Below are 17,608 nucleotides of genomic sequence, written 5' to 3'. Positions count from 1 at the left end.
GCTTTATAGGAAACTCCCAGAACTCCTTCCTTCTTTGTTTTTCTTTTCTAACATTATCTTTTAAACAAAATATATCTGTATTCATTTTACTCAGGAATGACCTGGTAATGGCAGGTCACCGACAATCTAAATAAATATTAAGCACTCGAAATGTGGATCTTCCTTGCTGCTTCTTCCTCCTCCGCCTCCAGAGCTCTTTTCCCTCTCTGTCATGGACTTACTTTGTTAGAGCACCTGAATCTAAGCCATTTTACAAGGATCTGCCTTCTCCCAGTGGTAGCTCTTGTAGGAATAGTTGTAGCAAATTAGAATGTCATGAACTTATAGATGTGCTGTGACATCTAGTATTCAAGGTATAGAGAAGACCCCTTCCTTCTGATTCTTTTCAGTAGGCTGTCTTCCTAGAGCCTGGGCTTTGGCTAGCTAGCACCATTGCTTTCAGTCATTCAACAAATATTTATTAAATGTCTATTAAACATTGAAGAGTCATGGTGACTCAGACACCCATGGCCCTGCTCACATGGATCTTATATTTCAGCAGAGGATATCCATGAATAAATAATCAAATATAGTTTTGAGAGAGACAAACTATGGACAACCAGACAAGCCAGGAGAGAGAATAGCACAACCTGGCAATGACACTGGCGTGTGCAAAGGCTCAATGGCAAAAGCAAAAGGGAAGGGAGTCAGCGTCTTTGGAACTCCCTGGGAGGGGAGGGCGGGGAGGTATAGGAGAGTAAAGAGGTTGCACAGCTGCATGGGCCCTGAACAGGGAGGGCCTCAAAGGTCTATAAAAAGCACAAATCTGTGAAAATAGTAGCTACCATTTACAGGCACTTTTCTAAGCAGTTTGTGTGCATTAACTCAGTCCTCACAACAACCTTGTGAGGCGGGTACTATTATTGGCCACATTTTACCAGTGGGGAAACTGAGGCACCAAGTGGTTAAGGAACCGGGTAGTCACCTATCTAGTAAGTGACAGAGCAGTGATACGAGTCCAGGAGGACTGCTCTAGAGTTCACACTGCAGAGCCTAATTAATTATCCTAAAAGTTGTGGGGTGACAGCATAGGGTTTGATGCAGGACAGTGACTAGTCAGATCTGCATCTTAGAAAAATTGCTGTGTGGTGCGGAAATGGATTGGCAGGAGAGAAGGCTGAATGAAGCAGGGAGAGCAGGTGCTGCATGACCACGTAAGAGACCACATAAGAGCCTGAACGTGTTTGATGGCAGCAGAGACGGAAGATGGAAACACGGCAGATGTTTGGGCATCACGGCAGCAGGGGCTGAGAGTGGTTGGGTTCGGAGGGAGGCTACAGAGACTCTCAAATGCCCGGGTTCCAAGCCTGGGAAGATGGGGGCAGTGGAGCATTCATGCTGCTCCTGATGTCCATGCCACAGATGTGCCCCAAGGCAGGCTGGTTCGTGTCTGTCCCAGGAGAGCCAAGATCTCTGAGCCCTCTGCCAGCTGGAGATACGGGGGTCCGAGGTCAGACCTTTGAGCCCTTCCAGGTGTGCAGGGGGGCGTGGGGGTGGGGGTGGAGGAGGCAGGAGGGGCAGGGCTTCTGGTGGCCGGGGGCTCACCACGGTGCCATTCCCCTGGGAGCCTGTGCTCCGTCCCTCAGAGCTTGGATTCTCTTCTCAGAGACTGTCTCTCTGACCCTAACACAGGTGTCGTGTGCACAGACAGAGATAATGGGGATTTAGAAAGAAATGAATACAATTTACTGCCTAAACCCCGCATCGAGCAGATCAGACCTCTTGTTTGGAGTCTCCTGCCTGTGTGTGCCCAGCGTCACTTTACACTTGTGCCCAGAGCATAGAGATGGCTTTATCGCCTATGGTTTATACCTTCATTAAATCAACCGCTTTTCCTGGAATGTTCTACAGTTTCTTAGCATTTTTTTTGAGGATTCCAGAAAGAGGACGAGCTGTAACTTACCCATTCTCTGTGTCAGTTGTTTGCTCCCCGACCCCAGAGATGTGTCTCACCGAGAGTCTGCGGCCTCTGCTTCTCCTCCTTTCCTCAGGCAAAGCTCCGGCCAGGGCAGTGTCTGTGTCCTTTCAGAGCGGGGTGACCCCAGCTGGACTTTCTCTCTGAGGGCAGGGACAGGAAGCGGGATGCTTCCTTAGGGCGGAATGTCAGGGTTTCTGGGCCCTGCGGTTCTCAGTGACCTGAGCTGAGGCGGCATTCGTTGACCATCGTCGACACTGCTGCCCATGGCTGCCATCCCTCAATGGCTGACCCGATTCCCTGCCCGGTTTGCTGGGTCATTCTACAGGAAGGGGAAGAGGTTTCCGGGCACAATGCTTACCTGGGGCTTAATTAAGGCAGCCAGAGGGTCTGCTGGTTTGAACCCTCGCAGGGGGTCCCGGCTGGCAGGCGGCCCCTGGCGCTCTTGGCTCCCTGATACCCGTCAACTGTTCCCAAGCCCCGTGCAGCCACTGGCAGGACACACGCTGCCCGCTGGCTGGCAGGAGCCGTTTCTAGACTCCCTGGAGCAGTTCAGATGTCCCTTTCCTGTGGGCCCCGCACTCTGCCTTGGAGTGGCCAGGAGTGATTTATCCAGGTGTGTCTTACCGTCTCTCTCACACCGTGTGAACTGTCCCAGGGTGGGGACGGTGTCTGATTAACCTCCGTCTCCTGGACCCCGGCCAGCCCAAGGCCCAGCTGAAAGAGGTGCTTGATTTGAATGAAGGGCATTGATTTGGGACCAAATCCCCTAACTTGTGGGGATGGCTGCAGACCCTCCAGACTGGGGTCTGAAGATCCAGGGATGAGACTTGAAAAATGCAGAGACCAGGCCACCAGTCCATGGCCAGTGCCACGTCCGTGGGACTCAAGACTCTCTGGCCAGGACAGAGCCTCCCATCCTGGGTCACTGAGCTCTGTGAAGCATGTTGGGCCCAGCTCTGGAAGCCTTTCTGTTTCTGGGCTGTGGCGGCGGTGGTTGCTGTTTCTCAGCGCGATGGATTCGGGAGCCCACCTTCCTTCCCCTGCACAGACCCCTGGAGTCGGATCCGGCTGCTTCCTCTGAGCAGGGGAAGTCCTCGGTCTGCATCTCCCAGCACTGCACTTGCTGTGAGTTTTGTTTTTGGTGCCTGTGGTCTCAGACATGCCCAGAAGCTACTGAAAATTAGTTGGCGTGTAATGACATTTGATGAATCAGTTGATAGTAAAGTAAAGAACAAGTGTCAGCTTTGAGTTTACGTTCTACAATTTTGTTGAATTATGTCCAGATGGTTGTCACCAGAATTCTTCTTCACAGATGAGGGCATTCGCAAAAACCAACAAGTCTATATGGAGGAAAAGCACTTCACACTGAATGTCTCGGGGGATAAAGACCCTGGGAACTGATGGCATCTGAACTGAAAGCTTTCATTGGCTTTGAGCCAGCCCTAGACCCTTCTGTGGCTGTGCAGGAGCAGGGGGTACTCATGAAAGTCCCAGTAGCCAAGTCTGTGGTCCCTTTCAGGGTGGATCTTTTGCTGTCTTGGCCGTGTCTGGCATGGGTTGGTCACATTATCATTTTGGCAAAATATATACACACAAAATTTACCTTTAAAAACCATTTAAAAATGCACAATTCAGTAACATCAAGTACATTCACAGTGTTGTGCCACCCTGACCACTATTTAGTTCATGAACTTTTTCATCACCCCTAGAGGAAGCCCTGTACCCATTAAGGAGAAACACTCTATTCCAATACCCTCCCCGAGTCCCTGGCAACACTAATCTCTTTTCTGTCTCCACGCATGTGCCTGGATATTTCATATAAATGGAATCTCACATCTAATTGCCTCCTGTGTCTGGCGTCTTTCCCTTAGCCTAAAATTTGGGGTTCATCAGTGGTGTAACATGTGTATTTCACTCCTTTTATGACTGAATAATCCTGTGTTGTATGGATATACCACAGTTATCCATTCATCCATGGACGAATCTTTGGGTAGTTCACATCTTTTGGCTGTTGTAACTAGTGTTTCTGTAAACATCTATATAGAAGTTACTGTTTGAACATCTGCTTCCAACTATTTTGTGTACATAGCTAGGAGTGGAATAGCTGGTCAGTGGCAACTCTATGTTTCACTTATTGAAGAGCTGCCAAACTATTCCCTTTTGAATGTTTCTTCTCTCCAGGCTCCTCTTGCTGCTCTCAGGCCTCTTTGACCGTTTCTTCTCAGTTTTCCCTGTGAGTCCTTTGTGTCTTCAGTTCCTGAAATGATAGCCCCACCCAGGGCTCCTTCTTCCCTTCCTTCTGCTCATTCCATCCTAGTGGTGCTCAGCTGTGGCTGCACATTCCAACTCCAGGGGCTTCCTTAACAAACCCTGCCCAGGCCCCGTCTTTGGGCAGTTAAATCGGCATCTTTGGCCGGTTGGAGCTTGGGCATTGGTGTTATTTATAGGACCTCAGTGACTTTGATATGCAGCTCCTTTCAGGGTATTTATTTACTCTCATGGTCTCAACCTGAGGACTGTCCTGTTTTTATTTTCACTGCATCCATCTACTAATGTTTCTCAGTACCTCATATTCGGCGTCTGCCCACCAAACCCGTCTCTCCTCCCAAAACTGCCCTTTTCTCAGTGCTTCCTCCTTTGGTGAAGAGGACTACCATCTCCAGCCATCCAAACCAGAAGCTGGGGAGTTATTTGCACTTTTTCTCTCTCTCTGGTATTCCAAGTTCCTCTTGATTGACTCATTTATTTAATAATTCATTACCACCAGTAGTTAGGAGTGAGGGCAACTGGGGAGAAATGCAGTCTAGGATTTATGTTAGGAAGATATAAAAGACACAGCTGAAACAGTTAAGTAGCATTACAGACAGAATAACTTGTGGGTCATCCAGGTGGCTCATTCAGTTAAATGTCCAACTCTTGATTTCGGCTCAAGTCATGATCTCACCGTTTGTGAGTTCAAGCCCTGCATCTGACAGCACAGAGCCTCCTTGAGATTCTCTCTATGCCTTCTCCCGTCTCAAAGTAAATAAACTTAAAAAAGAGAGAAAGAATAACCTGAAATTGACAGCATTATTGTAACTGTTAGTATTGAGGACTTTCTGGGTGCCATGGGATGTGGTAGTACTTCATGTATATTATCTAACATACTGAGAGGTTGGAGAGGTCAGCACCCTTCACAGATGACAGTAGAGGCTCAGGGAGGCTAGGGCACTTGTACATGGATGCGTGGTTAGCACATGGCTGGTGAGAGTTGGAACTGGATTCCAGGACACATCAGGGACTGTGCTCTTGGCATGAGAAGTCAGTGGGGAAGAGCCTTGGGCCCAGCAGCACTGTGAAAGCATGGAAGAAGGAGCATCAGGATGTGATCACCAAGTGAGATCATCCACGCCCATGAAGTACTTTGGAAACAGTAGAGAATGGTGCAAAACCCTTGTCTCTAGCAGATGGCTTCCTCCATTCTGCTCTGAATTACAAGTAAGGCTTCATATCTCTGATTCCCCTCATGAATTGCAGACTCCATACCGGCGAGCAGTGTGCTTGCTGGTGTCCTTGTCCCCTCTCAGCCCTTGTACCTGCATGATGTTGCTGATCAGTAAGCATCCCTTGAATGAATGTGTGGATGTGAGCGTGGACTCAGGTAGAAAGGGAAGCAGTAGTTATGGTGGTGTTTGTCATGCTGTGTCGTAGTGAGGCGCTTGACTAGAGGTTTGACTTAGAGGATTGGAGAGAAAGAGAGGAACTCTTCGGCCCTCTAGAAATAGGAGCAGGGGAGCCCATAATGAGATCTCCAGGTGAACGAACGTTGGCCTGACCCCACACTTGCAACTCCATGCACTGGTCATCTGATTCGTTTTTTCTCCTTGGCACTTACCCTTCTAACATTCTTCATCGACTTCCTTTGTTATGTTTATCACTTCTTGCCTGTGGAAAGCCTCACCTGGAATGTAAACTTCATGAGGGTAGCCAGTGTTGTTTATTTTGTTACATAACTTTGTTCCCTAATCCCCCCAGCCTAAGCACACATTAATGACTGTCTGCCACTATAGATTTGCCTGTTCTGGACTTCCTGATGACTGGAATCATATAATGTGCCATCGTTGGTGACTGGCCCCTTTCACTTTAGCACAATGTTTTCAAGGTTCACCAATGCTTAACCCCTTAACTTTACAGGTAGGAAAAGTGGGACTCAGAGAGGCAAGGGACATGACTTGGGTCACATGTCCCGCTGGTAGCAGAGCAGGAACCTGACTGCAGGGCTTCTGTACCCCTATCCAGTGCTGTGTTCCTGTCCAAGGTGGAAACAAGGGGCTCAGCAGCTGCAGCTGACTTACCAGTGACATTTGCCATCCACCTGTGAGGCTCTTTACAGGGACCCTTTAAACATCACTGTGATGGGGTGAGGCCTTGCAGATAGCGTTACTGTGAGTGTCTGCCCTTTCCCACATCCTTTCCAGGGCTCACTGTCCATCCGATAAAGTGGATAACTTGTGTGACCAGCTTGTGGTCTTCTACATGGAGTGGCCTGGGTGTCCGTGCCCTCAGATCACTAGCAAGAGGAAGGGACGGCCTGGTCCCTATTGGTGCAGGCTGTTCCTATTGTTACTCTGCAGCTCCCAGAGGGGCATGCAGAGGCCATTTGTATTGAGTCAGAGAAGAAGCTGTGTCCTCCCTAAGAGATGGCTAATCCTATTTGGCCCATGTGAAATCTGAGGAGCACGACAGTGCCCTGACCCCGTGTTTCCCAAAGGCTTGTCTTTGTACCACACGGTACCCAAGATGGTTTTTGGTGACATGTGAGCGAACATTTTTTTTAATTAGTGGTGTATTTATTTTAACGTATGCCATGAAAAAAGCCATATCTGGCACCATCAGACCTGTGATTTAATGAATATTATCATTTAGGATGAAGCTATTGAGGGGGTACCCATACCACAGAACCCTTTTTATGCAGATGGTGTATGCGACAGGTGTGGTAGTCTCGCTGTTTGCTGACATAGCAAGGGCCATGAGGGCAGTTTGAGGTCAGCTGTCATTTGGGGGACTGCCACTCTGGGGTGCTGATGAGCCAGGGTACTTCTCATGGGCCACCTCCTATGTCTCCTTTACACCTGGTACAAGGTGAGATGCCAGAGGCTGCTGGTGCCCAGAGCTCCTTTACATGACCGAGGGATTTAGAAAACTAGGAGAACCCACCACAAGGTAATGGTTTCTTTGTTTGTTTTTTTACTGAGGTCTGTGTTACACTTTTTTTCAGGCATTCAAAACCCTTTCTACAAAAAAAAGGGATTCCTGTTGGCGACAGAGCTAAAAGAGGGAAGGAAGGGAAGGTGGAGGAGGAATAGGAATGATATGTGGTGTTACTTCAAAATCAATGACAATAAAACAATTTCATTTAACTTTTGACTATTTTTATGACCACAAATGAAATCACTTGTGAAGTCAGACTATCAGAGGCTGTGTTGCAGTGAAAGACTTGATTGGGATCCCTATGTAGGGAGGGGAGAGGTGATGCTCCTTCCTGGGGCCCTGGTAGCCATTACACTTGAGGAATAATAATGTGGCATAGCGAGTAAGTTCCCCTTCCTTTCTCATCTTAGTCTGAATCCTCTTAGCATATTAATGCAGATGTGAGACCCCAGCCTATTATCTCTTACTGAGCTCTGATCACTGAAATGAACCAAGGCAACATCAAGTAATTGACGTAGAAATGTAGATATGAGTTTCCCTAAAGTATTTATAAATAAGTCTTTCTTTTGGCTTAGAACATTAAACTTGCCTATTTGTTCGGTGTTCTGGTCTTACCATAGCATTTCAGACATCCATAAACTGCCATTATTAACACAACAAATCTAGGGGGCAAAAAACAAGACCCAAGTCCATACGAAGTGAGGAAACCCAAGACAAGTAGGTCATAGGTTGAATGGAGGAATAAGACCTAACACAGGAGCTATGAGATTGGGGAACTGGGAGAGACGTGGTAGACCAGTAGGCAGAAATCCATCCTGGTTGTTGTGAAGCTTGAACTGGATTTTGAAGGTTAAATAGGATTTGAATGAGTCTCAGAGAGTGGGGAGATCATGAACAAAGGCACAAGGAGAGCCCACCTAAGGCTGTTTTAAGGGACCAAGAAGCATTGGAATGGAGAATTATGTGATCAGAGGAGGATAGGGCCTCCTCAATCACTTTGAAGAAATTCTTTAACCTCTACAAGCCCAGCATCCTTGTCCTCAAAATGGAGTTATGGACCCCCACCGTGTGGGGTTGTTGTCCTAAGGAGTAAGTGACATGCTATAGGTTACATACATGTTTCCCTCCTTTTCCAAATTGGTCAGGAGAGCAACAGTGGGAGATTGAATAGAACATTGGGAAAGAGGTTTGATTTTAATGATGGGGGGCCTTGGAGTACTTAAGGAGGGAAGTGGTGAGATAATACAGTTTTAGAATTGCAGATGCTTAGAGACAGTCACTGTTAAGATAAAAGAGAGAGCCAGAGGTTTGGCAACTTATGTAATTCCAAACTTAATTAGAGACAGATCCAGGAAGAGAATGCAAGTCTCCTGACTTCTAGTTCAGTGCACTTCACTTTCTCTAGGTTTGCCCTAGAGAGATGTTAGAAATGCATATTCCTGGGCCCCACTCTAGACTTACTGAATCACAAACTCTGGGTCCCAGCAATTTGTGTTTTAACCACCCCTCCACATGCTTCTAATGCTTTTAGGGAACCAGTATTTTTGGTTTTACTAAGAAGGTGGGGCGCCTGGCTGGCTCAGTGAGTTAAACATTCGACTCTTGGTTTCAGCTCAGGTCTTGATCTCGCGGTTTGTGAATTTGAGACCCACATTGGGCTCCATGCTGACAGTGTGGAGCCTGCTTGGAATTCTCTCTCTCCCTCTCTCTGCTCCTCCCCTGTTTACTCTCTCTGTCTCTCTCTCAAAATAAATGAACTTAAAAAAAATGAAAAAAAAAAAAAAAGGAATNAAGGGTAAGTTTTTTTTTTTTTTTTTTTTTTTTTTTTTTTTTTGAGAGAAAGAGAGCACATAAGTGGAGGGGAGACAGAGGATCCAAAGTAGGCTCTGTGCTGACAACAGCAAGCCCAAAGTGGGGCTCAAACTCATGAACCTAGAGATCACGACCTGAGCCGAAGTCAGACGCTCAACTAACTGAACTACCCAGGTGCCCCAGAAGTAAACTTCTTTTTTAAAAAATGAGAAAAAAATTCACATGCCATAAAATTCACTCTTTTAAAGTGTAGAACTCAGTGGTTTTTAGTATTTCACAAGGTTGGACAACCATTACCGTGGTCTAATTCTAGACCATTTTCACTGTCCCCCAAAATGCCCTTTACTCCTTAGTAGTCCATTCTCCTTTCCCCTTCCGCCACAGCCTCTGGCAACCACTAATGAGTTTTCTACATGTATGGATTTACCTATCCTGGAAATTTCATGTAAATGAAACCGTACAGTTTCATTTCACAGGATACAGACCCTGATTTCTCCTGTGGCCTTTAATGTCTGGCTTATATCACTTACCATGTTTTCAGGGTTTATCCATGTTGTCACATGTCAGTACTTTACTCCATCATATGGCAGAGAGAAACTTCTTACTTCCAACATCTGCCTCTGATAAATTTGGTGATAGAGCTGAGCTCACACTAACTCAGAAAAAGAGGTTTCTTTTGGTAACATTTCATAGGACTTTATAGTTCCCAGAGAATTGTCACAGGTAATAGGATGTAAGCCATAAACCAACCTTGGAACACAACTGGGCAGGAATCATTGTAATTGGTTTTACAGATGAGAGAACAAGCTGAGAGGAAAGTGTTCTGTGCTAGTCCGGTGTACCACCATGACCATTCATTGACATGTGAGTAGGACTTTGGTGGGTGATGGGCAGGGGGTGTGGACAAAGCAGAAGAGATTGCATCTGCGGGGGCCACGAGGAGGTGAGAAATCAGGGTCTGTCCGTAGAACAAGAGGTAATTCAATTCTGCTGGAAGATACGGTGGGAGGGAGATGAGACAGACCGGTGGGCAGGGGCCAGATCACAGAAGGCTTGATGCATCCTGAGGCTGAGAGGGAGGTAGGGGACTGGAATGGTTGAGTTCAGTTCCAGAAACAAGCAAGATAATCTGGTTTGGAATTCCAGTTATGCCCCTTCCTTCATGTGCTTGTGGCCAGCTTAATTTCTTCATGCCTCAGTTTCCTTTCTGTAATGAAGGCTGTAATATGTATTAAGTAGGATAATGCATACAAATTGCTTAGCTCTGCCTGGTTCATTATCAGTTTGGATTGTTAATATCATTAATATAGTTGTGTTGTTAATATTATTGTAATTCCTGAGCTCAGGCCATATCCTAAAGATAAAGAGGGAACAACTGAAGGATTTTGAAAATGAGCATGTGATTAGAATGACATATCACTTTGGTAGCCATACAAAGGACAGACTGATGGAGGGTAAAACTAGAAGCAGGGACTGGCCAGGAGGTTGTTAAAATAAGTCACAGTCAAAGTCTGAATTATGGTGCTGTAGCACCAAGAAAGGAGAGAGGAAGTGAGAGATTAAGACAACGAGAAGCAGGGGTGCCTGGGTGGCTCAGTCACTTGAGCATCTGTCTCTTGATTTCAGCTCAGGTTATGATCCCAAGGTTGTGGGATGAAGCCCTGCTTTGGGCTCCATGCTGAGCATGGAGACTGCTTAAGGTTCTCTCTTTCCCTGTATCCCTCTCCCCTGCTTGTGTGCTCAGTCTCAGTCTCTCTCTTAAAAAAAAAAATAACTGGAAGCAAAGTCAATTGAACTTGGGGACTGGATCAAGGTGGGCATGAAACAGGTGAGTCAAGACTGAGTAGATGTATGTAGTCTGAGAGTCTGAAGGAAATGGGACTGATGTCACAGGAGGAAGATCCAGAAGTTTTAGCACTTAATGTCTTTTTAAGAATAAATGGCAGTTTGGTCATTTATTTCTCTCATTATTCCAGAGGCTGGGTATTTGCCAGGTATTTTGGTTTCTTATGCTTTTTAATTTTTTGCATCAACAGATGGTTTATATCCTTGGGCCTTTAGTATATTGGAAATAAGGTGTAAGAAGGTTTCTATTTTACTATTTTTTTCTGTTTATTGCTGTCATGTGGAAGTTCCACCATTCCATTTTGTGTTCCATTCACCTGTTTGTCATTTATTTATTTAACAAACATTTCTTGAATTTATTAAATATTTATGTTGGGAGTTGGATGTACTAAGATGACTAAGAGAAAAAACTCTTCTTTTAATTTTGGGGGTATATAATTATTTTTTTTATGTTTCAGTTTTTATTTAAATTCTAGTTCGTTAACATGTAGTGCAATATTGGTTTCAGGAGTTAGCCTGGCCCAGACCAACTCACAATCTGGATTCATCTTACTTCCTAAATCATAGGCTCTTGGAAGGCACATATGGATTTAGTGCCTATCCAGTGTTGACTGTCCCCTGTAGGATCCCTGATCTAATACCTTTTGTAGTTCATGCACACCTTGGTGATGAAAAGCCTTTTCTCCTTCAAGGCAGCCCAGTACCATTTTGATAGCTCTGATCAGGAAAAACTCTTTTCAAGATGGGCAAAATAGATAAAAGTTTAGGCTAATTCCGGGGGTTCATGGAGATTCGTGACACTATTGTGTCTACTTTTGTGTATGTTTTAAAAATTTCCTTTAACAAATAGAAAAGTTCTTCACATTGAGCTGAAATGTGTCTTCATGAACATTGATGAATTGTTGGTCAGGACTGTTCAGAACAAGCCCAGATTCCTTTTACACATATAGTCCATTCCAACATTTGTGATTGTTCATAAATTCTCCTATATCTTTACAACTGAACAGTTTTGTTCAGGTGCTTTATCTCTGGTATTTTCAAATTGAGTCCCATGTGCAGTCTTGCCACCTATAGGCACTGATGGTTTAAGTGCCTTTGCTGTATTTATCTCTCACTGCTCTTTCATGTTGCCTTGCACTGGCTAGCAACTCCAATGTTGTAATGAACGTCGTAATTTTATTTTCTGTTTTAAGTGGAATGCTTCTATTTTTCTTTCTAAAATAATACTGAATTGCCTGGTTTGTAAAAATCAAACAAGATTAGTGTCCAACATCTTATGATCATTTACTTTATTGCTTTTTATGAGATAATGTATATTAATAATTTTCCTCATATTGAGATTTTCTTCCTTAGGATAACCAGCTTGATTATGATATATTATCCTTATAATGTGGATTTTGCGGGAGGTAATGTTTTTTAATTAAAAAAAGCAAGCGTTTTAAGAACTCTCTATCCAAAAGTAGAGAAAATAGTAAAATGAACTTTACATGCCCTTCTCCCAGCTTCAAGATTATTAACATTTTCTGGGTATGATCTTATTTAGGAATTTTTAAAAACTATTTCATGAGTAAGATTGACCTACGTCCCTTTTTAGTAAAGTGTTGTCAGATTTTAAATTCAGGGCTATCTTTGCATTGTTAGAAGAACTTGGTGGACTGCTATCATTTTCCCGGTTGATGAATATTGTCTATTAATTTTTGGGAGAGTTTGAAATAATTCTTTATAAACACAGTAATACATCATATTCTGTGTAGGATAATTTTTTTCACAGATTAAAAAGATTCACCTAAATTTCTTCTGAGGTATAGATTTACTTGGAGTTTTTATTTTATATTTTTAGTTCGGGTTCTTTTCTTTTGGAGGTGAGGGTGTTAAATTTTCTCTTTCCTGGAGTTGATCAGCCTTGTGAAAAACATAGAATAAATGGGCCAAATACCCTGACCACTCTGCCAGGTACCCTTCAGTGCCAGGTACCTCTCACCACCAGTGAAGGGGAAGAAAAGAGCTGATCCTTTCCTGAAGTGGGGGCTACATTTCATTAATCTCTCATATATGGTCACCTGCACTGGGTGTTTTTTTTTTTTTTTTCCCCAGTAAATGGGTGTTCCCTAAACTGGATTTTTAAAAAAGAGTTTATTTATTTATTTTGAGAGAGACAGAGACAGCATGAGTGGGGATGGGCAGAGAGATGGAGAGAGAGAGAGAGGATCCCAAGCAGGCTCTGTGCTGCCAGGGCAGAGCTCAAACTCATGAACCATGAGATCATGACCTGAGCTGAAACCAAGAGTCGGATGCTTAACTGACTGAGCCAACCAGGCACCCATGAATTGGATTAAAAAATATATATATCTTCATTACATCCAGGAAATACCAACATCAACTCCTTAGTCTTTTGGGTTCCCAGAGGCTACCAGGGTGTTTCACTGCTGAGCATCAGATTTTTATTTTCCCACGTGGGTCTTACTGTCGTTTCCTGTTAAGAGCCTACATGGAAACTATGTCTTCCCCTATGTCCAAGTAACTGGTTTGGGAAAATCCCTTGATAGGTAAGAATGCACCTATATACTAAAGGTTTGATGTGGAAATCTTGGAAGACATCATTCTGTGAGACTGACCTTGTTACCCAGGAGTCTGCCCCTCAGGAAAATGGAAGGACTTACCAGGAAGACTCTAGAAAAGTACATTCCTAACATATCCTCCAAAGCCACCCATATTTACTTAGCTTATCTAAATTCCTTGTGCATAACATGTATAGCACTTTCTAGTATTTTTCCTCTAATGTTTATCTGTCTTTGATCATTTCTCATTTTGTTATAGTAATTTGTACCCTTGGTTTACTGGGTTTTGTCAGTCTTTGTCACCTTGTAACCCATATTAACTTTGTCTCTATTCAGTGAAATTTTATTCTAACTTTCCAGTTTATGTTTCTGCTTTTATTTTAATTTTGTTCATTCTCTCATTCAACAAACATTTGTTGAGCTTATATGACAGATCCTGGAAGAAAATAAATAGAGATAAGACATGGTCTTTAATGCTCAAGTTGCTGACAGTGTAATGAGGGAGAGAGGAAGTAGTGAAAGCAAAACAAAACACGAAGCTGACAAAAGACCTTCACTAGTAGGTTAAAAAAAAAATCACGAAGGACTGCTCGGGATGTCTTTCAAGAACAGAGTTTCAAATATCACTTGTAAAGCTTTTGTATTCCCCAGAGAGAAAAAGAACAAACTTGAGTCTATACCTAAATAATATGCTGTAAAACATATGAGCCTAATCTTTTCTTTTTGCAAGTGATCATATTCTTTTCCTCTTTTAAAACAGATTTGAAAGATGCTTCTTTAATTTTTGAAGTTTAAGAACTTCACTTGCTGTGTAAGGAGTCTTCCTCAAGGCATGTTGCTTTTTATATTTGAGACATATTTTTCAGCTCAAGAAATTTACCTTTGACTCTTTGATTTCAATTTTGTGCCTTCCTTTTTTCTTGGCCCGTCTCTATTGTGAGTTGAGTATTCCCAATCTGATTCAATGTCTGATAGCTTCCCTTGAATTGCTATCCAGTTTTATTTTAAAATTTCCATTTAGTGTAAGTGATTTTGGGCTCTTCAGTTTCTCTTCTATCCTTTGCTGCTTTTTGGTAATTTTCATTTCTCAATAGCTGGTACTAGTTACTTGAAGTTCTTTACTATAACCTCTTCTATCCCTTTTGAAGGATTTATATCTTTAATTGTTCAGTGATTTTAAGATAGCTGTCTCCCTGGTGTATTTAGTCCTTTTCTCCATTTGCAAAATATTTTGAGAGTTTACCTTTTCATATACTTTGTTCCAGACAACCAGAAGTATATTTAGGGTGGGGATTCATACCCCTTATAGGATTTTTGCCAAATTGGTGTGTGCCCAGAGGAGGGTGATCCAAAGTGACCCTGTCATATGAAGAGCTGTGGAAGGAACTGAGGATGTTTATTCTGGGGCAGAGGAGACTTGAAGATTGCAACAGGATTGCTATGTTCAAATCAGGAAAGGTTTAGGTACAGAAGAAGGGGCTTATTTGTGCTAGATGATGGAGGCTGGTGGGGGGAGGGGACGGGGGAGGGGTAGCCCCGCAGCTACTGAGGACTGAAGCTCTGGGGAGGTGGAGTTCAGCTTTATGTAAAGAAACTTTGTAGCAATACGATGGGCCCAACAGTGAATGACAGAACAGTTAGAGGCTGAATGACTTCTTGGCAGTGGGACTGCAGAAAAGATTCAAATGTTTGGAGATAACCCGGGCTCTTATTTTCTTCCATTAGCCCAGCAATCCAGAGGCTAATATTAAAACCATTAGCAGGTCATTTTCTTGACTTTAAACTCTCCCGCTCAGACCTTGCTGAATCAGGGAGCACTTTTAATGGCTTAGTTGACATTGCCATTTCTTTGGTCTTCAGGGATCTCCAGATGAAGGTACGTGCCTTACCCACAGTTCAGCTATATAATGCAAATGAATTCTTATCGTTATAGCTATATATGTTTATTTGAATCAATTAGCTAAATTCTGTTTGGCAGCAGGTTTGTACCAATTCACTGCAAGTAGCCATTGCAATTTGATGACCTTCAAAAGTAATGGAAAAGCTATTGGATAAGTCCTTTTGGATATGTCTGAGATCCCTGACATCTCTGCAGTCATTTGGAGACTGAAACAGAGAGGTCAGAGATTTCTTTTATCATCCAGTGCTGTGGTTTCTTTTAAGATCCTTAGCTGCTCTAGTGGATGTGGGTCTTTGAATTTCAAGACAGAGCACAACAAATCTCATCTTGCCTGGCTTCTAGATCTGGCTAAGACCTCAAGTTGCATAAATGGAAGGAGCCACGAAGGTCCTCTGTCCCTGTTTTCCATTGCAGTGTCCCTCTTGCATGCATGCAGTTATTTCTATATGGCGGCCTTTGGTGGTTTGTGAACCACCAAATCAGATAGGCCTCCTCCAAATCTTTGTCAAATAAATATTCTCTGATTTTTTTCAGTGAGTCTTCATATGACTTGGTTTTAAGTCTTCTACCATCCTAGACCTTTATAGGAAGATGGTGAAAGTATGATGAGCAGAAAAAAAGACAAGCGGAGTTAATATCTATATCCTAAAGTTGCAGCTGACTCCTATTAGGGGCCTGAGTGAGGCAATTGATATTTGGAAACAATATCCTGTAGGCTTGCTGGATGTTTATTCTTCCATCCTTTCTGATTAGTCTCTCTGTGTGTCAGACATTAGAACCTGCATTCTTGACCCTCCGTAGTAAGTCTCACAGAAACATGATGTGATTTTGTATCCTTGGGAAAGGGACATTAAACAATCCTTGTTATAAAAGAGCTTTTACAATAGCAAGGAAGCAAGCATTCTGGCAGTAAAAAAAAAAAAAAGAAAAATAAGAAAGTTACAAAAAAGAAATGTAAGTGACCATAGCTCATGAAAAATGTTCAGATGTACTAGTAATCAAATAACTTTAAATAAAAACTATAATAAAAACTATAAAAACTTTCCATGCTTTGGAAAGATGGCCATAATATAGTCACGGGTTAAATGAATGCAGACTGACTGTAGAATGATTCTATTTTTGTGGACTATACATTTTAATATATGTAATAGAAATTGGTATAAATTTAGGGCAAAGTTGGCATGAATACCCACCAAATACTTTATATAATTTTTAATGTGATAGAATGATGTGTACATTTACTTTTTCTATATTTTTCAAGAAATATATATTTCCACCAATAACTAGATGCTACTTTCCATCCTATCAGCAAATATTTTTTAAAAATGAGAATATTTTCTCACCCATCTGGGTGGCTCTGTGGGTTAAGCGTTCGACTTCGGCTCAGGTCATAATCTCATGGTTCGTGGGTTCAAGCTTCACATTGGGCTCTGTGCTGACAGCTCAGAGCCTGAAGCCTGCTTTGGCTTCTGTATTTCCCTCTCTTTCTGCCCCTCCTCCCCGCTCTCTGTCTCTCAAAAATAAATAAACATTAAAAAAATTTTTAATCCTGTTTTATTTTTATTTTTTAATAGTTTATTGTCAAGTTGGTTTCCATATAACACCCAGTGCTCATCCCCACAAGTGCCCTCCTCCATGCCCATCACCCTCCTTCTTCTCCCCCCACCCCCATCAGTCTTCCTGGTTTTTCTTTTTTTTTAATGTTTATTTATTTTTGAGAGAGAGACAGAGCATGAGCAGAGGAGGGGCAGAGAGAGAGGGTGACACAGAATCTGAAACAGGCTCTAGGCTCTGAGCTCTCAGCACAGAGTCTGACACAGTGCTCAAACTCACGGATGATGAGATCATGACCTGAGCTGAAGTTAGACGCTTAACTGACTGAGACACCCAGCTTCCCATAAAACAATGTTTTTAAATGAGAATATTCAGTGTTCATGCAATCTGTCAGGGAGTGGAAACTGGTAACTTCTTGGAAGCAATTTGACAATACACATCCAAATTCTTAAAAATGACATATGCTTAAATCCATTAATTTCACTTTGAGGAATTTATCCCAAGAAAATATTTGGGAAGTATCCATTTACCATCAATAAGGATGTTCATTGTAAAGCTTATATAATACTGAAAAATTGGAAATAACACAAATGTCCAATGATAGATTTACTGAATAAATTATGACATGGCCAAAGAAAATAACACTGTAAAACAATTTAAAATGATGTAAATGTGGGGCACCTGTGTGGCTCATTCAGTTAAGCGTCTGACTTCGCTCAGGTCATGATCTCACGGTTCATGGGTTCGAGTCCCACATCAGGCTCTGTGCTGACAGCTAGCTCAGAGCCTGGA

Source organism: Hyaena hyaena, unplaced genomic scaffold (genome assembly GCF_003009895.1).
Source record: "Hyaena hyaena isolate Hyena2069 unplaced genomic scaffold, ASM300989v1 scaffold_93, whole genome shotgun sequence".
Lineage (NCBI taxonomy): Eukaryota > Metazoa > Chordata > Mammalia > Carnivora > Hyaenidae > Hyaena > Hyaena hyaena.
Note: the sequence above shows the minus strand (reverse complement) of the source record.